Source organism: Miscanthus floridulus, chromosome 14 (assembly GCF_019320115.1).
Source record: "Miscanthus floridulus cultivar M001 chromosome 14, ASM1932011v1, whole genome shotgun sequence".
Classification (NCBI taxonomy): Eukaryota; Viridiplantae; Streptophyta; class Magnoliopsida; order Poales; family Poaceae; genus Miscanthus; species Miscanthus floridulus.
This window is the reverse complement of record NC_089593.1, coordinates 23,301,824-23,321,259: the sequence shown is the minus strand read 5'-3', so window position 1 is coordinate 23,321,259 and position 19,436 is coordinate 23,301,824. Positions and strand designations below refer to the sequence as shown.

At 49.6% G+C, this 19,436-nt stretch overlaps 1 pseudogene; it reads right to left on the bottom strand.

Annotated features, from left to right (window-relative positions):
* Positions 1-562: 562 nt before the first annotated feature.
* The window catches only part of LOC136503188 (uncharacterized), a 122,674-nt pseudogene continuing 103,800 nt past the window's right edge, over positions 563-19,436 (bottom strand).

The following is a 19,436-nucleotide window of genomic DNA, read 5'->3' as shown; positions in this document are numbered from 1 at the left end:
TCTTGGAGCTGCCAAGCGCAGATCGTGAAAAGTCTAATGAAAGCGCCATGTGGAAGAATTATGGCCCAAATTTATTTTTGGGGAAAATCCTGTAAAAATAGGTTTTGGCTAAACGTTACATTACATCCTTTTAGCAATATTCACTTGCTACCATTCATTATTGTTTTTTTCAGTCTGGTGAGTGTTGAAGCAAAACCCATCTGGTGCACACTGCATTATTGCACTTCGTCTCAGGGAGAATTCAGACTATAATAAAGCCGACTCAAGTACGCATTCCATTTGACAAAGCAGTTTCCTACATTAAAATAACTTCAGCTCTCTACTGTCAATCAATACTCAAGAGTCTCACACCACCAAACACATTGCACATCAATTCAGTAGGCACATTACAGGTAGTCAAGATTGCATGCATATCCGACGCATAAATTGCAGACAATACACATCAGTACATATAGTAGCTAATAAGTGCCATGACTTATCTAAGCAATGCAAGCAGTGCCCAAAGGTTACATATGTTTACAGGTTTGTCAGTGGCCATAACCCACTTGTACCCACCCTAGTCTTAAGAAAGCAGTGACCAGGCGACGCACATTTGGATCCTAACCAAACCAACATCAAAATAAGCTACGCTTCTCAAGGCCGACCTGGGACGATAAGTGAGCTTCTGCGAAACAGCAGTGGTCTCACTAGTACCACCACCAAACAGCACTGCATCTTTGTAAAAAAAAACAAAACAAAAAAAAGAGCACTGCATCCAAGCCAAGGATCAGCTTCCCCTGGTCCTCGACGCTGCGTAACTGCGTAACTTGCCACAAGCTAGATCCGCCCCTGCCATGATGAATAGTACTCCTGTACCTGTACAATGTGCAGTGTGTAGGTGCATCTAGTGCATCATATGAAATCAGAGTAAAAGGGATGAAGCAAGGAGCATTGGACGTGCCTGCGCTGAGGTGAGCATCTGGCAATTGTTCCTGTCTCGACGGAAGAGGTAGTTGCGCTTCTAGTCCAGGGAATCGCGCACAGCAACATCGCCATAGACGTCCAGAGGCCACCAATGACGGTGAGATGAGCCACCTTGACGACAAAACCGCCATGGTGTCCATAGGCTTCGCGTAGATGGGTAGCACCGGCCCATCCGTGTGACGTATGGGAAGAAGCTCGGCTGTCAAATTAATGTGGCCATCAGATGATTCGTATAATAAAACAGCTTTTGCCAGGCATATAGATAGATAGAAATCAGGAGAGGAAGACGAATCGAAGATGGAATGAAGATGATGATCACTACTGGAAACTCAAAATTCCCTGTTGGTATAAAATTCCCCGACAGAAAAATTATCATTATCCTGTCCGGCGAAAAAAAGGACAGAAAAATTAGACAACCGACAGATAAAGTATGAATATCCTGTCAGTTTTGTTCACCGGCACAGAAATTATATTTTTTTCTCTGTATATTTGATACACAGAGAAAAAATTGTATATTTTTTGTCGGGTAGATATTTTTTCTGTCGGTAACACACAGGAATATTATGAGATAAAAAACCAACGCGCCAAAATTTGCCGCCAGTTGGAACATCTAGCGCCAAGCCAAAACCCAAAAGCAATCCGGTCTAGCCTGTTGGTGCAAAACCGACGGGAAACATTATTCCTGTACATAGAGGTGGCGTTCTGCCTCGCCACCTTGGAGACCAGCTACGCCGACCGTGACGTGGAGTTCACCCCGCGCCTCTCCCACCTCGAGTCCCTCCGCATCAGCCCCAACTCCGTCTAGCACGACGATCGCGTGAAGCAGCTCGAGGCCACGACGACGGATCTGGCGTCCTGGTGCCCTGGCGTTGACGGCGTCCTCGATGATGTTCGCATCGTTGTGAAGCAGTTGGAGAAGTCCCGCGGCCGTGACATGTTCGGCGCAATGTTGCACGGGTCCGGTCTGCTTCCGACTCCGACCAAGGCGTTAGCGTCGTCTCGCGACCGCGACGTGTTTGACACAATGTCGCACAGGCCCGGTCTGCTTCCTACTCCAACTAAGGCGGCCATGCAAGTTTCTACCAGACTCACCGCCAACCCGCCCATGATGGGGCACCACGTCGAATCGACTCCACGGGATTCGGGATCCGGGGTCGTCACGACCTGGATCCCTGTCCCGGCCAATGGTATGTTGCCGGATCCCCTACCCCATGGTTTTTCAGTCCACTATTCTAGGTCATCCTCACCCACCTAATCCACCTCGGCCTCCCTATCACCCAGCGATGATCGCCCATCCACCTCCTCGCCCACCCGATCCACCATGTTCTTCTCACCTCGTCCGCTTGCCGAAGGTTCCCTTCCCTTGCTTCGACGGTGACAACCCGCGCCGTTGGAAAACTCGTGCTGAGAAACACTTTCGTATGTATGAGGTTGAGCAGTCTATGTGGATTAGCGTATTTGAGATGCACTTTGATGGTCCTGCCTCTATCTGGTACCAGTCTATCGAGCATCAAATTCTTGAGTTGTCTTGGTCTGACTTCTGCAAACTGATGCACGATCGTTTCGATCACGATCAGCACGAGTCCTTGATCCGCCAACTTTTCCATATCAGACAAATCACCACTGTCTCCGATTATCTTACCCATTTCACAATGTTGGTGGATCATCTTAAAGCCTATTTTGTCGGTGTTATTGCGCGTCTAGCCCGGATGGTGTGCTAAAAAGACACAAGGTTTATACTGGTTCAGGCAGAATGTCCCTACGTCTAGTTTGTGGTTGTTGATCGTGTTATTAGCACTAAAAAGTTCATAGTAGGGGTTACAAACGGGCGAGAGAGGGACAGGTCCCAAGTCTCTGATGGAAAGGTCGAATGGGTGCTGAGAGCTTGGTTGCTGCTCGGCTAAATGTGATATGATGCGTGATGTGTTGAATCGATCCCCCTTAGTGGGGTTCTACGCTCTCCCTTTTATAGGCCAAGGGAGAGTATGGATTACAGATGGGAGAAAAGAGGAAAATGAGAGGCAAAGGAAGTCCTTCAAGGACGCCAGGTCTTCCTTTTCCTCTATGCGGGCCCCCCTGACATGGCAGGTGGTGATGGGGATAGCCCCACACTGGGCGCATGTCTGCTGACCCTGACAAGGCCACACTGAGTGTCTGCCTGCTGATGATGCCATGTCCTGGTATTGTCAGCGGGTTGTCACATCCCATCCTGTCCTGACGGGCGGCGCGGCAGACCAGCGTGCTGATCAATGGCCATGTGGGGAGCAGGCACCACCATGACCGCAGGTCTGTTACTGTGGGTGATGCGAGTTTCCTTCTAGACCATAGTGGTTGTCGTGAGCTCTCGTAAGAATCCATGCCCGAGGGCAAATGACGGTGCCCACAACACTTTAATGACAAATGTTGGCGCCTACAACACTGTTTAGGCTCTGACATGCTTGGACGGTTGCAAAGTAGCCTTCTGGCATGGCCTAACGGTACTGTCCTACAGGTGTGCAGGATACGGTCCTCGGTATTGCGGTTGACTTGAGTGTCTTGCCTTATCTGCTTCGCCTGATTCCTGGGTCGGTATCGTGGTAATGTCGTCATAGGCGTCGAGCGAGGTGGAGCCATCCCTCGGACATTAGGCGAAATGGAGCCAGCTCTCAGACATCGGGCGAGGCGGAGCCAGCCCTTGGACGTCGGGCGAGGTGGAGCCAGCCCTCAGATGTCGGGAGAGGCCGAGCCAGCCCTCGAGGGTCGGGCGAGACGGAGTCTGCCCTCAGCCGTCGGGCAAGGTAGAGCTCGGTAAGCGGCGTAGTCACGCTCTTGATCGTGTGGATGAATCAATGTTTGATGATCATTAGCCCATCCTCTTTGGGTACCCTAGTATTGGTCCCCGATAGTAGCCCCCGGGTGATTCGAGTAGAATTGCCTAGGGGATTTTTTGTCTTGCCAGCGGGTGCGCGTGAGCGCACCCAGTGGGTGTAGCCCTTGAGCCTACGGAGGAGTAGAATACTCCTTCGGAGGCTTTTTTGAAAGAGGAGACTCTGAGGTCCCTAGCCCTCTATTGTTGCCCACGACGTGTCCTGAAGGCGGTGATTCCTTTTCACCGAGGTCGGACCCTTTGCGGGTATGGCCATGAGATTTGGTGGTTGTTTAGCTGGATAGCTTGATTGGGGTCCCGGTATCCCGTTCACAGGGATCCAGTCAGTGTAAGCCTGGCTGAGACTCAATCGTGGGCCAAGATGCTCGTGGCCCTTGTGTGCCTAGGTGCTGGCCGCTTGCAGGGCCCATCTCCTTCCATCCCTTACTATAGGGGTGCTTGGAGCAGCTGTTGGACCCGTTGATGGGCCAATCATCGAACTCCTCGGCCCAGACGGGCCTTAGATGCGTTTTTCGACCCATATTCCTCCTACTCATAATGAGTCCCGGTCCGCCCGGGGAGGCAAAACGTTCGGTGGGTTTTTCAAAGGAAAGGATAGGGATCACATGCGCATATCCCATGGCGTGATGTTGTGGCAGATCGTGGCAGACGCGGAGATCTAGGCGGACGGTTGGTTTCCTTGCATCCATCGCCCTTATAAAACAAAAGGGTTTGCCCCCAAGGTTTCATACTTTGCCTCCTTGCCTTCACATCTGCAACCTCTGCTGCCAATAGCCTAAGTTCTCCGCATCCACGTCTTAGCCACCGTCAAGTTCGCATCCACCCACCCGCTCTTCCAATGGAGCCATGGTGCTGCTTTGATTTCACCCTCCAGCGCATGGAGGGCCTTGTCCGCCGTGGTCTTCTCTACACGTGGACCGCCACCGAGGGATGGTGGCTGCCCGACGAGGAGAATGTGCCGTCACCTCTCGACGGCTACATCGTCTAGTTCGTGTGCTTCCATGAGTGGGGGCTTGCGACTCCTGCTCACAAATTTCTCCAAGGGTTGCTGCACAACTACCAAATCGAGTTGCAGCACCTCAATCCCAATGAAATCTAGCACATGGTGGCGTTCATCGCCCTGTGTGAGGGATTCCTAGGGATCAGTCCCCACTTTGATCTGTGGCGGTACTTCTTTGCCGTCACCCTCTAGAAGAAGCAGGAGAAGAAGCAGGAGCTAAACACGCCGATGGGATGCACCGGCATCCAACTCTAGAACAACCGGGTCCGCGAATACCCGTCAATGCGTCTATCAACCTCCAACAATGGGTGGCATCTGCATTGGTTCAATCTCAAGAATGACGTAGCCGCCTCCCTGCTAGAGTTTACCGGGCGTTTAGTCGAAGAGGTCTTGGACTTTGTGGAGGAAGTGGGGTGTCCTAGAGAAGGACAAAAAGAAAATCCGGGGTCACCTCATCGCCATCTGAATCTTGAAGGAGAGGGGCCTGAAGGGGTCAGGCATCATCAGTGCCTACCATGTGAGGAGGGTGGCGCCACTGACGAGGTGCGTGCTTCCCCTGTATGCAATGGCGCTTGAGGCGTTATTCGATGGGATGATGCTCGCCAAGGGAGCGCTCTCCCCCTTCGAAGTAGCGCAGCGCATCAAGGAGGCGATGGAGCTTTCACGGGACGGCGTCGGTGCCCCCCTTGAGTTCATGTATCCGATGCTGGGGCATCCCCTGAGGTGGCCAGAACCGGGCTACATCATCCTCGTAAGTCTCCTTTCCTCATGCCTCCTCTTCAATTGAACTCCTGACCCCTTGATGCTGACATTGAGATGGTGGGGCTAGTTGAGGGACCTCATCCTTAGGGATCACCCGGCTCCACTACCGAGGGATCCGTCTATGAGGGTGGCGAACCATGCTAAGGCCAAGCGGTAGAGGAAGGTGAAGGAGGATGAGAGGAAGAAGAAGCAATGGAACTGCTGGTGTGGGAGCGAGGGGAGGAAACTGATAGCGCTGACGATGACGACGAGGAAGATGATGATGAGGTAGTTGATGACACTGAGCGTGATGGCCTAGAGAGCGAGGACATGCTGATAGGTACCTGCTCATCCTTGTAGGGGACGAGACCTTTCCTGTTTCATGGAGGGGAAAGCGTGTCCGCGAGGCCGGTGGAGACGGGCTGGACCATCGTCCCACCCTTAGAACCAGTAGGGGCGGGCAGATCTACCACCGCGCCCGAGGTGTCAGCAGAGGGGGGTGGCCCCGCCACTATGCCTCAAGAGCCAGCAGGGGCGGGCAGATCTACCACCGCGCCCATGGTGCCGATGGAGGGGGTGGCTCCACCGCCACGCCCCAAGAGCCAACAGGGGCGAGTGGGCCTACTGCCGTGTTCGAGGCACCAGCGGAGGAGGGTGGCTCCACCGTCGCACCCCAAGATGCAAGGGAGGTGAGCCCCTCTGCCCAGGAGCAAGGGCAGGCTCGAAACGGCCCCGCCCCGATGAGGTGGAGCAAGGACCTGGGGGTTCTTCCCCCAAATGTATCCACCGCCCAACAGCGCCAATGTAAGTCACCAACTCTCTATTTTCTCTGTTTTTCTCTATTTTTAGTGTGACTTATGCCTTTTATTTCTTGCAGCGTCTTGAGGTGGCGCAACCTTTTGGCGCTGGCGCCTAAGAAGAGCGTCGCCCTTTAGGTGAGGCGGCGGCTGTCGGTTGATGTGGCACCCATTTCAGGCGGGAGCGACATTGGTGTTACTGCCTCATCGACCGGTCCGGCACCACCCATGGTGGCTCCCGTGCCCTCAGTGGGACAAGCGGACACCGAGGCTAAAGGAACACCCTCAGAGGTCGCCGAGCAGCCGATAATGGAGGCAATTCTGCTGCCGATGATGGGACAGGCAGAGCTGCCGACCGCGCTTGCGGCACCGACCGTGGTGGGCGCAACACCGCCAGTCGTGGCCCCACCGACGCAGGCATGGTTGGTAGCGACTGTGATGAGCCGGATGTAGCCATGGTGGTGCCCAATGAAGCGATGCGATCCGCGCCACTGGCGGCCCAAGTGACGACGCCCGATGTGGGCCGGACGGAGGGGGATGCGGCCAAGGGGTCCCCGGATATTGCGGCGGTGGTAGAGTGGACCGACGGGGAATCGTCCCTGGCCTTGACATCGAGGGGGAGCTATTTGCCCATGCGGGGCGAGCCCCTGCTCCGGTGGATGAACCCACAAGACCTGACATCGACACTCTTCGCCCTCGACGATGCTACTGAAAGCATGGAGCGAGAGTCTTGACGAGGGGATTGCGGCCGCGCTAAAAGCCTTGGACCATGCCAGGGATGCCCTGCACGAAGTCATCATTCCCACTAGCTAGGTATTCACTCGACCTTGCCTCTCACCCTCCTTTTTCTTCATGTATTTTTATGTTCTGACCATCATCTTTTTTCAGTCCCTTATCGCTCGTAGCCGGGAGAAATCCTGGTTCCTTCACGAGTAGAAGAAGAATTGGGACCGCCTCATCGAAGAGGCCTGGCTGCACGGGTATGTGGCTGCCCAGCTTGCTGCTGCCCAATAGAGGGTGGTAGAGCTGACTCCCTTGGCCGGGGAGGTAGACAGTCTCCGACTACGGGAGGCCGAGGCCCATCGGCATGAGGAGGAGACCGAGAGGGCGTTCGAGGTCCTGTTGGCGAGGGTGCGGCAAGATGAGGAGGAGGCCACCAGAGTTAGGAGGGAGCAGGACCAGCTGCTCTAGAGGGACATTGAGACCCGCCAGCAGATCCTTGACCTCTTGGCCGAGGCCGAGAAGGAGTGGGACCTGAAGCCAGTTGCCAAGGAGAAGTTCATAGCCCTAGAGCGGAGGGCGAGTTAGGATGCCAAGGCGGTCACCTGGCTACACAAGGAGTGAGACGAGCTACTCCAAACTATGGGGAGACTCTGCTCAGAGCATGGCATGGCCCATGAGGAGCATGACTAGGCCATCCGAGAGCGCGATGAGGCGCAATAGAGGATCGGCTCCCTCCAGGCTGAGCTCAGAACCGCTACAACCCTTAGGCTGGAGGCTGAGGGCATCTCTGCCAGGCTAGCCACAGAGCTCATCGAGGTTAGGAGGAACCTTAAGGTGGAGAGCGATGAGCTTGGTATCTTGAGCGCCGCCCTCAGAGTGGTCTGCAACGACTTGGAGGTGGTATGGTCGGAGGGGACCTGTTCGCTCACGGCCCATGCCGTCGAAATCACTGCGCGGGTGCGCCAGCTCAAGAGGGACGCTCTCCACGCCGGGGTCACCCAAGCCTTTGCAATTGCTCGTTCGCATTATGCGGATAGCATCGACTTGGAGACGATGAGCCTTAGTTTCACTCCTGGCTACGAAGCCTCTGAGCTGGATGAGATAGAGACGGTGGTGGCTCCTCTTGCGCAAGACCTGGTGAACAGAGTTGAAGATATAGTTCTCCCTCAGAGGGGGTAGTTAGTCATATAGGTTGGATGAACATTATTGTAATCTGTGGACAAGTGCCGACCCTTATGTATCATATAAACAAATTCATAACTTTGTTTTGTTTAATTGAACTTGTTTTCTTCCCTTTTTGTATGCAAAAAAGGGGCTCACGTATTTCGACCCTTCTGTTCGTTAAGACTATAGGGCCCGAGGTGTAAGAAGAGAACTTTGATCACGCTGGTGAGCAAAGACACCGTAGCCGCCGAGGTGTAGGTTTTTTGCAGTTCAACCAGACATGATCAATTATTCGTTTCCACAAACCTTGCCATGAAACTTAATGTGAGGAAGAGGTATGACGCAGCGACTATTTTAGAAAAGGTGTACTTATACCTTTATCAGCCCCCAAGTGAGATCCGACTCTTTATTGTTACTGGGGTCGGATGTCACTGAAAATCAAGGAGAGGATAGCAAAACTTAGTAGGAGAAAGCATCTCTTGTATTCAGACGTACCCCCTCCCTAGGATCTTAGCTATCGTTCTACGACCATGCGTTCAGTCTCCTCACAAGTCCAACCTTCCTCGAGCCCTCGCGCATAGCGAGGATTCGGTCCAGGGTCGGCTCGTTTTTGTGACTGTCACCCCGTCCATAGTTTCTGCAACTAGAGGGGCTGAGTTAACGTCACTTGCCTCGATGGCTCGAGTGACGCACTCGATGAACTCACTAACGGGCATGTTCGAACGGAATCCGGTTCTGTCGCTTGTGACGGGGTCGGCAAAGCCCTCATGTGGCATTCTGTTGCTCCTTAACCTGTCTTCCAACAGATTCCCCTCAATGGGGATTCTATGGGCTCGGCTAGAGGTTTGGATCGAACAAGAAGGTTGAGATGACCTTGTCTTCTTCTAGGCGGGATGGGCAAAGGCCACTGGGGCTCATCTGTGTTTTCCCCCCTAGCTTTTGTTCGACGCGAGGCGGCCTCGGGCCCTTCACGAGCCAGCCTTTGAACCTTGGTTTCTCAATCTAGGATCAGGTGGCTCAAGCCCCTGAGCCCCATGGGGTTCGGTAGGGGTTGGCCATGTTTCATGCGTCATCCCATCCTCAGTTTCTGCAACCAAAGGGCTTGAGCTAACGACACTTGCCTTAGCGGCTCGAGTGTCACGCTAGGTGAGCTCGCTAATGGGCATGTTCGAGTGGAATCCGGGTTCGTCATCCACTGACGGGATCGGCAGAGCCCTCATGTGGCATTCCACTACTTCTTAACCCACCTCCCGGTAGATGTCCAAGCCGTTCGATAGGCTCAGGTGGCCCGTTGGCCTCTCCTCGATGGATATTCTATGGGCTTGGCTTGAGGTTAGAATCGAATGAGAAAGGTCGAGATGTCCCTGTCTGCTTCTGAGCGGGGTCAGGCAAGGCCGCTGGGGCTCATCTCGGTTTTTCTCCCCTGGCTCTGTTTGACATGAGGCGGCCACGAGCCCTTCATGGTCCAGCCTTCGAACCTCGGTCGGTCGCCACTCATATCAAATGAGACGACTATCGCTTCATGACGCGACGTGAAGCGTTGTAATGCGGCAATTGCATATGCAATTCTTGGATGTATGAGATGAATGTATGAATGATTGAAAGAATGAATGTATGAATGGAAATGGATGAATGAATGATCATATAAATCAAAAGCGGGGGTTGGTAATGTTACCTTGGTGGCACAAGTGATGGGTTTTGGGAGCTCTTACCGAATATGTCCGTGTGGGGTCCAGGTTTGACGTTCATGATGGGGCCGGTGTAACCTGCACAAGCATCCTAGTCTTCCATATCTGTCTCTCGGTAGCAGCCCGAGCTATTCGATTGACTTGGGCGACCTGATAGCCTCTCCTCGATGGAGATCCATGGGTAGGCCCCTCCAAACCCTTCCTGAGAAGGTGGAGGTTAAGGTTTGGAGTGCGGTGACAAAGAGTTTGATTGCGCTGGTGAGCAAAAATGCCATAGCCGCTGGGGCATAGGGTCTTAGCGGTCCAACCAAGTTTACTCAAAGTTTGCACCCACACACCATGCCTCTAGTTTTTAAACGCAAGGAGGGGTCAAGCAAAGAGAATTTCTAGCGAATAGTCACTCACGCCAGCTCCCGAGCGATGTTTGACCCCCTGCCATTACTGGGGTCGGAGGCTCGGTATCGAAATTAATACGTACACTAAGTAAGTAAGGGTGCTTGTCTCTCGGTGACAGTTTTGAGCTGTTCAATCGACCTAGGCATTGGTTTTACCTCGATGGTAAGAGTGATGGGTTCAGAAAACCTTCGCCAGATTTGAGCGTGATCCTGTCTGCTCCTTACCCATTTCTCATTAGTGGCCAAGCCGTCCGATCGACTCGTGTTACATGTTGAGACAAGATTTTCCTACGGAAATAGAGAATGAGAACATCCCTTGCAAGAATTTAGTCAGGCAGGTAAGCCGAGCGATGAAATTGTGCAAAAATGGACAAGCTCTTAATCTTCGCTATAGCAAATAGCTTTTTAGCTCTTCTCCCCCTTTTCGTAAAAAGGGTTTAGTGCATTTCGACCCTTTCCATAGTTAAGGTCAGAAAAGCTCGGAGTATGGGTGAGCTAGCTCTGATCATGCTGGTGAGCCAAGGCACTGTAGCCGCTGGGGCGTAGGTTTCTCGCAGTCCGACCAGTTATACTCAGAGTTTGTTCCCGAAAACCTAGCTCCTAGGTATTAACATGAGAAAAGGGGGCAGGCACAGAGAATGTTTGCAGGATAAATATACTCACATTAGCCCCTGAGTGAGGCCCAACCCCTTGCTATTGCTAGGGTCAGATGTCACTAAGGATCAAGGGGTTTTGATAACGAAACTGATAAGAGAAAGTGCGTATTTATTAGGGGTAAAAGCGACGTAGCTGCTCGATGTTCTAGGCATTAGTGAAGATTTCGCCGTCGATGGTCTTGAGCTTGTAGGTGTAACACCCCAGGTGTTTGTCACTAGTTAAGCAATGGGTTTGAGCTCAACCATGACATGTTAAGTGGTGATGAAGGTGTCAAGATCAAATTTACAAGAGTGAGCTCCAACTTAAACTTGGGCAACACACCTTTGCTTGTATATTGGCCCTTTTCAGATATATACCTAAGTAATGTTGAAGGTGCTTCTTTCATATGTCTCACATCAATATCCATCTATATTGATCACTGGAAAAGTTTCATGAAGTGTGGAATAAAAAAGTCACATAAAATGATAAGTTATATCCTTATGGGAATGACTTTGCTAAGTGCTTGAATTGCACTATTAAGTGAATGGAAATGTAGGTCATCAACCAAACCTTGCAAACTTGCCCAAATAACTCTAATTGAACTCTACAACAAAAGTCGTGAAGGGTTCATGTTGAGCAGAAGTCAAGAAATACCTCAATTGGTCGAAAACTCTAATTCTAGGGTTAACGAGATGCTGCTTTGACCAAAGTAAAAGAATGGTTTATATTCAAGATACAAGGTTTGACCTTAATTAAAAGTTGTAGTATAGTTTGTGTACTACAAACTTTATTTAAGGACCCAAGTCTAAATATATCTCTAAGCTTGACAAACAAAGGTCACAAGATTGATTCCGCTGCAGTCTTCAGCACTTAGAATTATTCTAAGTCTGGAGTTTCGCTAAGAAACGACGTTGGCATTCCGCATTCTCCAAAATTCGTTAAGCAACTTGAGTTGGTCCAAAGATAAAAGTTGGAGTGTACATGATGGCGAAGAGCATGTATAAAGATGGTACTCGTTGGACCTTGTTTTGACCCTTGATTTTGGGAGTTTGTTAATCACTGTCAATGCATTGACACTTGCTAATTGGATGTTAATTAACTACTGTTCCAAAGACCTAATAGGTGTGACCCCTTAATCAAGTTTGTAGAGCTTCCTGAGTAGAGCAACTTTACTACTAGAGCCAAGGTCGGAATCTACACAGAATATGCCAAAGAATGGACTTCAAGTTGGGTACAGAGACGCACACCACGTGCTCGATGAAGTGTCTCCGTGGCAACCATGCACCGAGCGCGCCCCCACCATGGCCGACGTGTGTCCAAGCTCTACGCCATGCGCTACCTCATGCCTTGCCCCTCAAACCGAGCACCTGAGCTGCTCTATCACTCACTCGCCTCTCCACTCTCCCTTGCTCGCTCTCTGGCATCACGCGCGCACTCCAGTCGTGGCCGCCATTGATGCCATCGGCTGAGCTCCCTGCCTCCACGTGGTTCCGCTCCTCCATCGCTCCTTAGTCCCTACCAACTTTGCCTTCGTGTTCCTTGAGCCTCCTTGTGCGCGTAGTGTCCCTTTTCCAGCTGCCTGCACCACCGTGTGCTGCTGCCGCCAGCGCTCGCTCGGCCATCGTCGCCAGCCCGCGTGGCCAGGCCGCGTCGAGCCATCATAGTGCGAGCCGAGGCTACCCACGGGTGCGTGAGGGCCCAGGGTCCTTCCCCGCCACTCCATGGCCGTCGACGTCGCCTCAGCCGGCCGGAGCCGCGAGCCGGCCAACCCCCAGGCGCTGCCAGTGAGAGGAAGAAGAAGATGGACCACGTGCTTGAATTTGATATTCCTCAGGGGGTTAACTGAATAATCAGTGACTCATGTGAATAGTGCACTAAAAGATCTGTTCGTTCGGGTTTAATTTATGTAAACTGCAGGGTCCCCGATGCAAGTTTACATTCCTTTTCTTTTGTTTTTACAGATTTGAATGATGAACTTTGAAAATTCATAGTAATTAGTAGAAAAAATGTAAAATAGTAAATGAGGACTTTTTGGAATCCTTGTGAAATTATCTATGCAGTAGATCTATAATATGACATGTTTTAGTTTAAATATTTTGCTGTAAAAATAGATTTATGCAGTTAGGTTTTTTATGCTAGTTGTGTCTTGTCTTTTTTATAACTGCAGTTTTTGTGCTCAAATAATTATGAGATTTTTGTGGAGTGCTAATAAGGTTATTCATGATGTCTGGTAAAAATTTTAAGAGTTTAGGCTTGATAGTTTAAGATCTATAAAAATAACAAATGTCCTATATTGCTTTGCTCCTATTCTGAATAGTCCTGCATGTTTGAATTAATTGGATTAGTTAAGTTATGAATCATGTCTTGGTGACAATACATGAGTTGTAGTACGTTTATTAAGATTTTCAAAAATCTAAATACCATGATTTTTGGTTAAGTAGATCTTGAGTTATAGTTGCTTAAATCTCTGTGGCTGTTTCTGCCCAAACCCAGACAGGGTTTCTTTGTTGGCACTGTGGGGCATTCTTAATAGTAGAATTAGCTTGAGGTATTTACAACAAAGTTGTTTAGAATTTGACAAGATTTCTAAAAAGTCTAGAAATACATTTATTGGACATATAGAACTCCATTTATAGCTGTTTAAAGTGGCATGTCAGTTTCTGTCTATGTTTTGGATAGAGATGCAATTATTGGATTAATTGACCCTTCTAAGTGTAGAATCATCTTAATATGAGAATAAGAAAGTTGTAGGTAACTTCCTAATCTTTTCAAAAAGTTATGGTTCATGTTCGTTGGAGGTCTAGAACTCCAGTTATGCTTCTATGAAGTTCCTATCAGTTTTTTGTACCACTGCTGTTGGGTTGCAATTGCAGTTTTGCTTGTGCAATTATTTTCGTGGTGTAAATGATGTTTTATATGGTTGTAGTGAATACAAAAGTTGTAGAAAATTTCATGATATTGCTTGTGTTCAAATTTTAAGGCCATAGGCCTGATAGTGTAGGAGTTACATGACTTTTAAGTCTTCTATCAGGTTTTGATTGTATTCTGAGCAGATCTGAAAGATGCTAGTGTTTGATCTAGTTAGGATTTGAATGAGCTTTTGGTGATAATAACAAAGTTGTAGATAATTCATTTATCTATTTGCTTTTAAAATTTGGTGGTATTTGACCTTGTGGTTTGTGAGTTATGCCTGTTTAAAGTTGAGTTTCAGAAATGGCTGCTCTCTATCAATTATGGACCAGTTTCTGTAAATGGGTATAGTTGACCTAGTTAACTTGAGAATCATGCTAAGATGATTAAAGATGAATTGTAGAAAATTCCATAAGCTTTCAAGATTGTCTTGTTGCATGTCCTTTGGATTAGTACAACTCCTGTTATGAGTAAAATTAGCTGCTGCTGTTTGCAGCCTTGACTCTGTGATTGCCGTGAATAACTTGTTTGCTTGATAGGAGTTGATGTGATGATTTAGATGCTAGGCTAATTAAGATAACTTGTTAGTTGCAGGTGCCAGGCCCTTAACTGAAGATGAGTAATTGTATATTAGGTTGTCTAAACTTGGTAAGTTAAAGTGATTTGAATAGAACTTAAGTAAACTAATATGCCATGCTTGATGTACTTGCTATATCGATGTTTGGTTTGATGTGAATAGCTTGCTCTCTATAGTTAGTTGTGTGATGTTAGTTAAATAGCTATTGGTGTCTATGTCTTGCATAATCTTGTGTTTGTCTTGAATGCTTATGTGATGCATCTTGTGTTACCATTCATCACATTCATACACATGCATCTTGCATCTCATTTAGGTACGCTAGATGAACCACGTGAAGGATGTGAGATGGAGCCAAACTCAAAGATTTGGTTTGGTGGATATATACCAAAGATGGAAGGACTAAGCAAGTGCCAGGACCGAAGATGTCACCAAGATGGTGCAAGCTAACCGAACTGACTTGTGTCGGATCCCAGGCAAGCCCCGGAGCATTCTAAGTCTCCCATGTTTTTACAAATATCTTGAGTATCTTTTATTATTGATGATGCATTAAGTATAGGAATTGGTTGGAACCAATTGTTGCATTATATCCTTACCTTGTCCTGATAAAATCCTATTAATCCTAATTAAGTGTAGGATCGAATGATGCTTAGCTATGCTTAGACCGGTAGAAGTCGGGTGATTTCCTGTCACCTGCGAGATGTAGGATGAGCTTTGGTCACGGTTGGCTATAATTGCTATCATGGAAAAGAACCATATGTTAATAATGAAAAGAGACCAGGCGGGATGATGGTAGTGCAGCAACAAGGCATGGAGGTCTTGGGTGTGAATCTATCCCCGTCTATGTCGGTTAAGGACCAATTCACTATACGTCCTCATGTCATGTTGAACGCATGCCTATCACTTAGTTGGCCGGATAACTCATTCCGACCGCGAAGCTGAGTAGCTCAACTCAGGCTAGAAGACCGAGAAGTGAAAGTGCGCACCTTGACGGTAGTAAGGATGTGCGGGGAGCTATTGGCATAAGTCTGAGGTGAGATTGACCACCTGGTAGAGTGGACTCCCTGAGGGTGTGGCGCTGCTCGGAGCCGTGATTCCTGAGTTATACCAAAGGTGACCCGAGGAAACCATTGATCCGGTGGATTGGGTGAGTGTTAGGAATACCCCTCCAGCTGGATAGGAATCGATTCGAATCGCCATCTCTCCCGGATAGTGAGAACTTGACTGAGCAGCGGCAACGTAGATTCACTAAATTTAAAGATATGGTTAAATGATGATGATGATGATGATGATAATGATGATGAGCCATGAAATACCTGATATGGTTATTATTGTTTGCAACTTAATCAAGTGATTGATTAGTATAGGTGCTAATATAGATGGTAGGTAATGGCTAAAAGTCACTGCTAGTACAGGTAAATAATGCTAATGGTTACTCAAGCTTTTATGCAAAAAGGTTGTCTAGCCAGATCCACTAAATTAAGTTATGCATGAGCCTTGGTGTCATTTGTTTTGGTTTCCGACGGGTAAGTCTGGCTGAGTACATTCGAGTACTCAGGGTTTATCCCACCATATTGCAGGTGAAGTTTTTGGCCTGTTGAAGATGGTGGCTAACCACCGGTGGGCTCGGTGATTCTATATTTAGTTCTCATCTATATGCTTTTGTCTGAGGATGTCACTTATGCTAGCAATGTATTTGGAACTTATATTAATGTAATCAATTGAAAGCTATGTTGTTTTCACTAATCGGTTTTGAAACCCAAACTTGTACTATTACTTGTGAACTCATTTGTAATATTATTTCCGCTGTAACTCTGCGTATGTGATGTGTATTTGCTTAATCACGCGGTCTTGGCTGTGATGTTGATTTACCGAGGTCCTTTGTGACACTCGACGGACTACCGGGTTTATATAAGTGAAAGTATGTGTGTGTCAACGTGTTAGTGGGGACAGCCGTACTTGATCTTGTATAAATTGGGCGGTTCTATCATAGTAGGCACCTGGACGGAGTACCTCCGCAACTACGTATGGTCCCTCCCATGGTGGGAGAGCTTGTGGTGGTCCTTGTTGCTCTGTACAAGGTGAAGGACCAGGTCGCCAACGTTGAAGGCTCGACCCTACACTCATCGGCTATGGTACCATCGCAACGCCTGTTGGTACTTGGCCGAGAGGAGGAGGGAAACATCACACGCTACGTCCAGCTTGTCCATGGCATCTTCGTGGGATGCCTTAGCTCCCTGTTTGTCGTGCGCCCTGATCCTTGGTGCTCCATAGTCGAGGTCGGTTGGAAGGACGGCCTTGGAACCATAGACTATGAAGAAGGGTGTATAGCCAGTGGCTCGACTGGGGGTTGTCCTCAGGCTCTAGAGTACTGAAGGAAGCTCGGCGACCTAGCGTGCACCAAACTTGTTCAACCAGTTGAAGATCCTAGGCTTGAGGCCTTGTAGGACCATGCCGTTTGCGCGCTCGACCTACCCGTTCATTTGGGGGTGCATGATGGTGGCCTAGTCAACTTGGATGTGGTATTCATCATAGAATCAAAGGAACTTCTTTTTGATGAACTATGTGCTGTTGTCCATGATGATGGAGTTTGGGACTCCAAAGTGATGGATGATGTCGAGGAAGAACAACACGGCTTGCTCGGACTTGATCACGGAGATCGGCCGAGCTTCTATCCACTTTGTAAACTTGTCTATGGTGACAAGCAAGTGGGTGTAGCCTTCGGGTGCTCTCTTGAGAGGTTCGACAAAATCGAGCCCCCAGATCATGAATGGCCACGTGATAGGGATCGTCTGGAGTGCTTGGGCCAGTAGGTGAATCCGCTGAGCGTAGTACTAACACCCTTCACAGGTGTACACGATCTGCTCGATGTCGGCTATAGTGGTGGGCCAGTAGAAGCCCTATCGGAATACATTTTTGACTAGGGTTCTAGGCGTGGCATGGTGACCGCAGACCCCACCATGGATATCGCTCAGCAAACGCTTCCCCTATTCGATGGGGATGCAGCGCTGTAGGATCCCGGGGTGGCTTCGCTTGTAGAGTTTGCCCTCCACAAGAACAAAGGACTTGGCGCGATGTGTGAGCCGTCGAGCCTTCGTCTTGTCTGTCGGTCACGCATCATGGAGGAGGTAGTCGAGGTAGAGCATCCTCTAGTTGACCAGAGGGTCGTGTTCTATCGTTGGGTCCTCTTCGAGCTCCTTAACTTCGGGGCCAGATGGAGCCAATGGTTGGTCAGCCCCTGGGCCTAGATTGTACGGACCATTACCGCCTTGTTCTGACCCCTCATAGCGAATCGAGGGCTTGTGCTATTCATTGGCGAAGATGCCCGTTGGCACCGTCTCTCAACCGGATGCTGCTTTCGCAAGCGCGTCGACCACCTTGTTGAGGCACCTCGGGATGTGATTGAGCTCGAGGCCGTCCAACTTGTCCTCCAACCGGTGGACTTCTCGGCAGTATGCAGCCATCTTGGCATCGTGGCAGCTTGACTCCTTCATGACTTGGTCGACGACCAGCTGTCAATCTCCTCGAACGTTGAAGCGTCAGATGCCCAACTCGATGGCAATGCGTAGGCCGTTGATGAGCGCCTCATATTCGGCCACATTGTTAGAGGAGGGGAAATGGAGATGGACCTTGTACCTCATGCGTACCTTGAGGGGTGATACAAAAACCAGCCCCATGCCGATGCCCTTCTTCATCAGTGATCCATCGAAGTACATCGTGCAGTACTCTTGATCAACTACCACTAGTGGCATTTGGACCTCGGTCCACTCCACGATGAAATCAGCCAACACCTGGGACTTGATGGCCTCTCGGGAGGCATACACAATGCCCTAACCCATCAGCTTGAGTGCCCATTTTGCGGTTCTTCCCGTGGCATCCTAGTTTTGGACGACCTCGCCGAGGGGGAAGGACGTCACGACTGTCACCGGATGTGACTCAAAGTAGTGGCATAGCTTCCTCTTGGTGATGAGGACGATGTACAAAAGCTTCTAGATTTGGGGGTAGCGGGTCTTCGAGTCGGATAGGACCTCGCTGATGAAGTACATAGGGCACTGTACTTTGAGGGTGTGCCCCTCTTCTTCCTGTTCCACTACTAGGGTGGCGTTGACCACCTACGTGGTGGCCGTAATGTAGAGCAGAAGGGGTTCTCCATCGGTAGGAGGAACTAGGATCGGGGCCTTCGTCAGAAGCAGCTTAACCATGTCAAGTGCCTCTAGGCCTCGGATGTCCATTCAAAGTGGTCGGCCTTCTTCAGAAGTCGGTAAAGGGGGAGACCTCATTTGTCGAGGCATGAGATGAAGTGGCTGAGCGTGGCGAGGCACCCTATATCTTGTTGTACTCCCTTCATGTTCTGAATTGGGCCCATCCTTATGATGGCTGAGATCTTCTCTGGGTTGGCTTCGATGCCATGCTCAGAGACGATGAAACCAAGCAGCATGCCCCTTGGGACCCTAAAAATGCACTTCTTAGGATTGAGTTTGATGCCGTTTGCTTGGATTTTTGCAAAGGTCTGCTCAAGGTCAGCTATGAGGTGGTCAGCCCACTTGGACTTAACCACAATGTCATCAACGTTGGCCTCAATGGTTCACCCGATGAGGTCCTCGAAACACTTGAGCATACAATGCTGGTATGTAGCCCCAGCGTTCTTTAGACCGAATGGCATAGTGACATAGCAGAACGATCCGAAGGGGGTGATGAAAGATGTCGTGAGCTGGTCGGACTCTTTCATCATGATTTGATGGTATCCGGAGTACGCATCAAGGAAGCAGAGGGTTTCGCACCCCGAGGTAGAGTCAACTATTTGGTCTATGCGCGGCAAAGGAAATGGATCCTTTGGGCATGCTTTGTTGAGACCCATGTAGTCAACACACATCCTCCATTTCCTACTCTTCTTTCATATAAGAATGGCATTGTCTAACCACTCTGGGTGGTACACTTCCTTGATGAATCTGGCCGCTAGAAGCTTTGCGGTCTCCTCA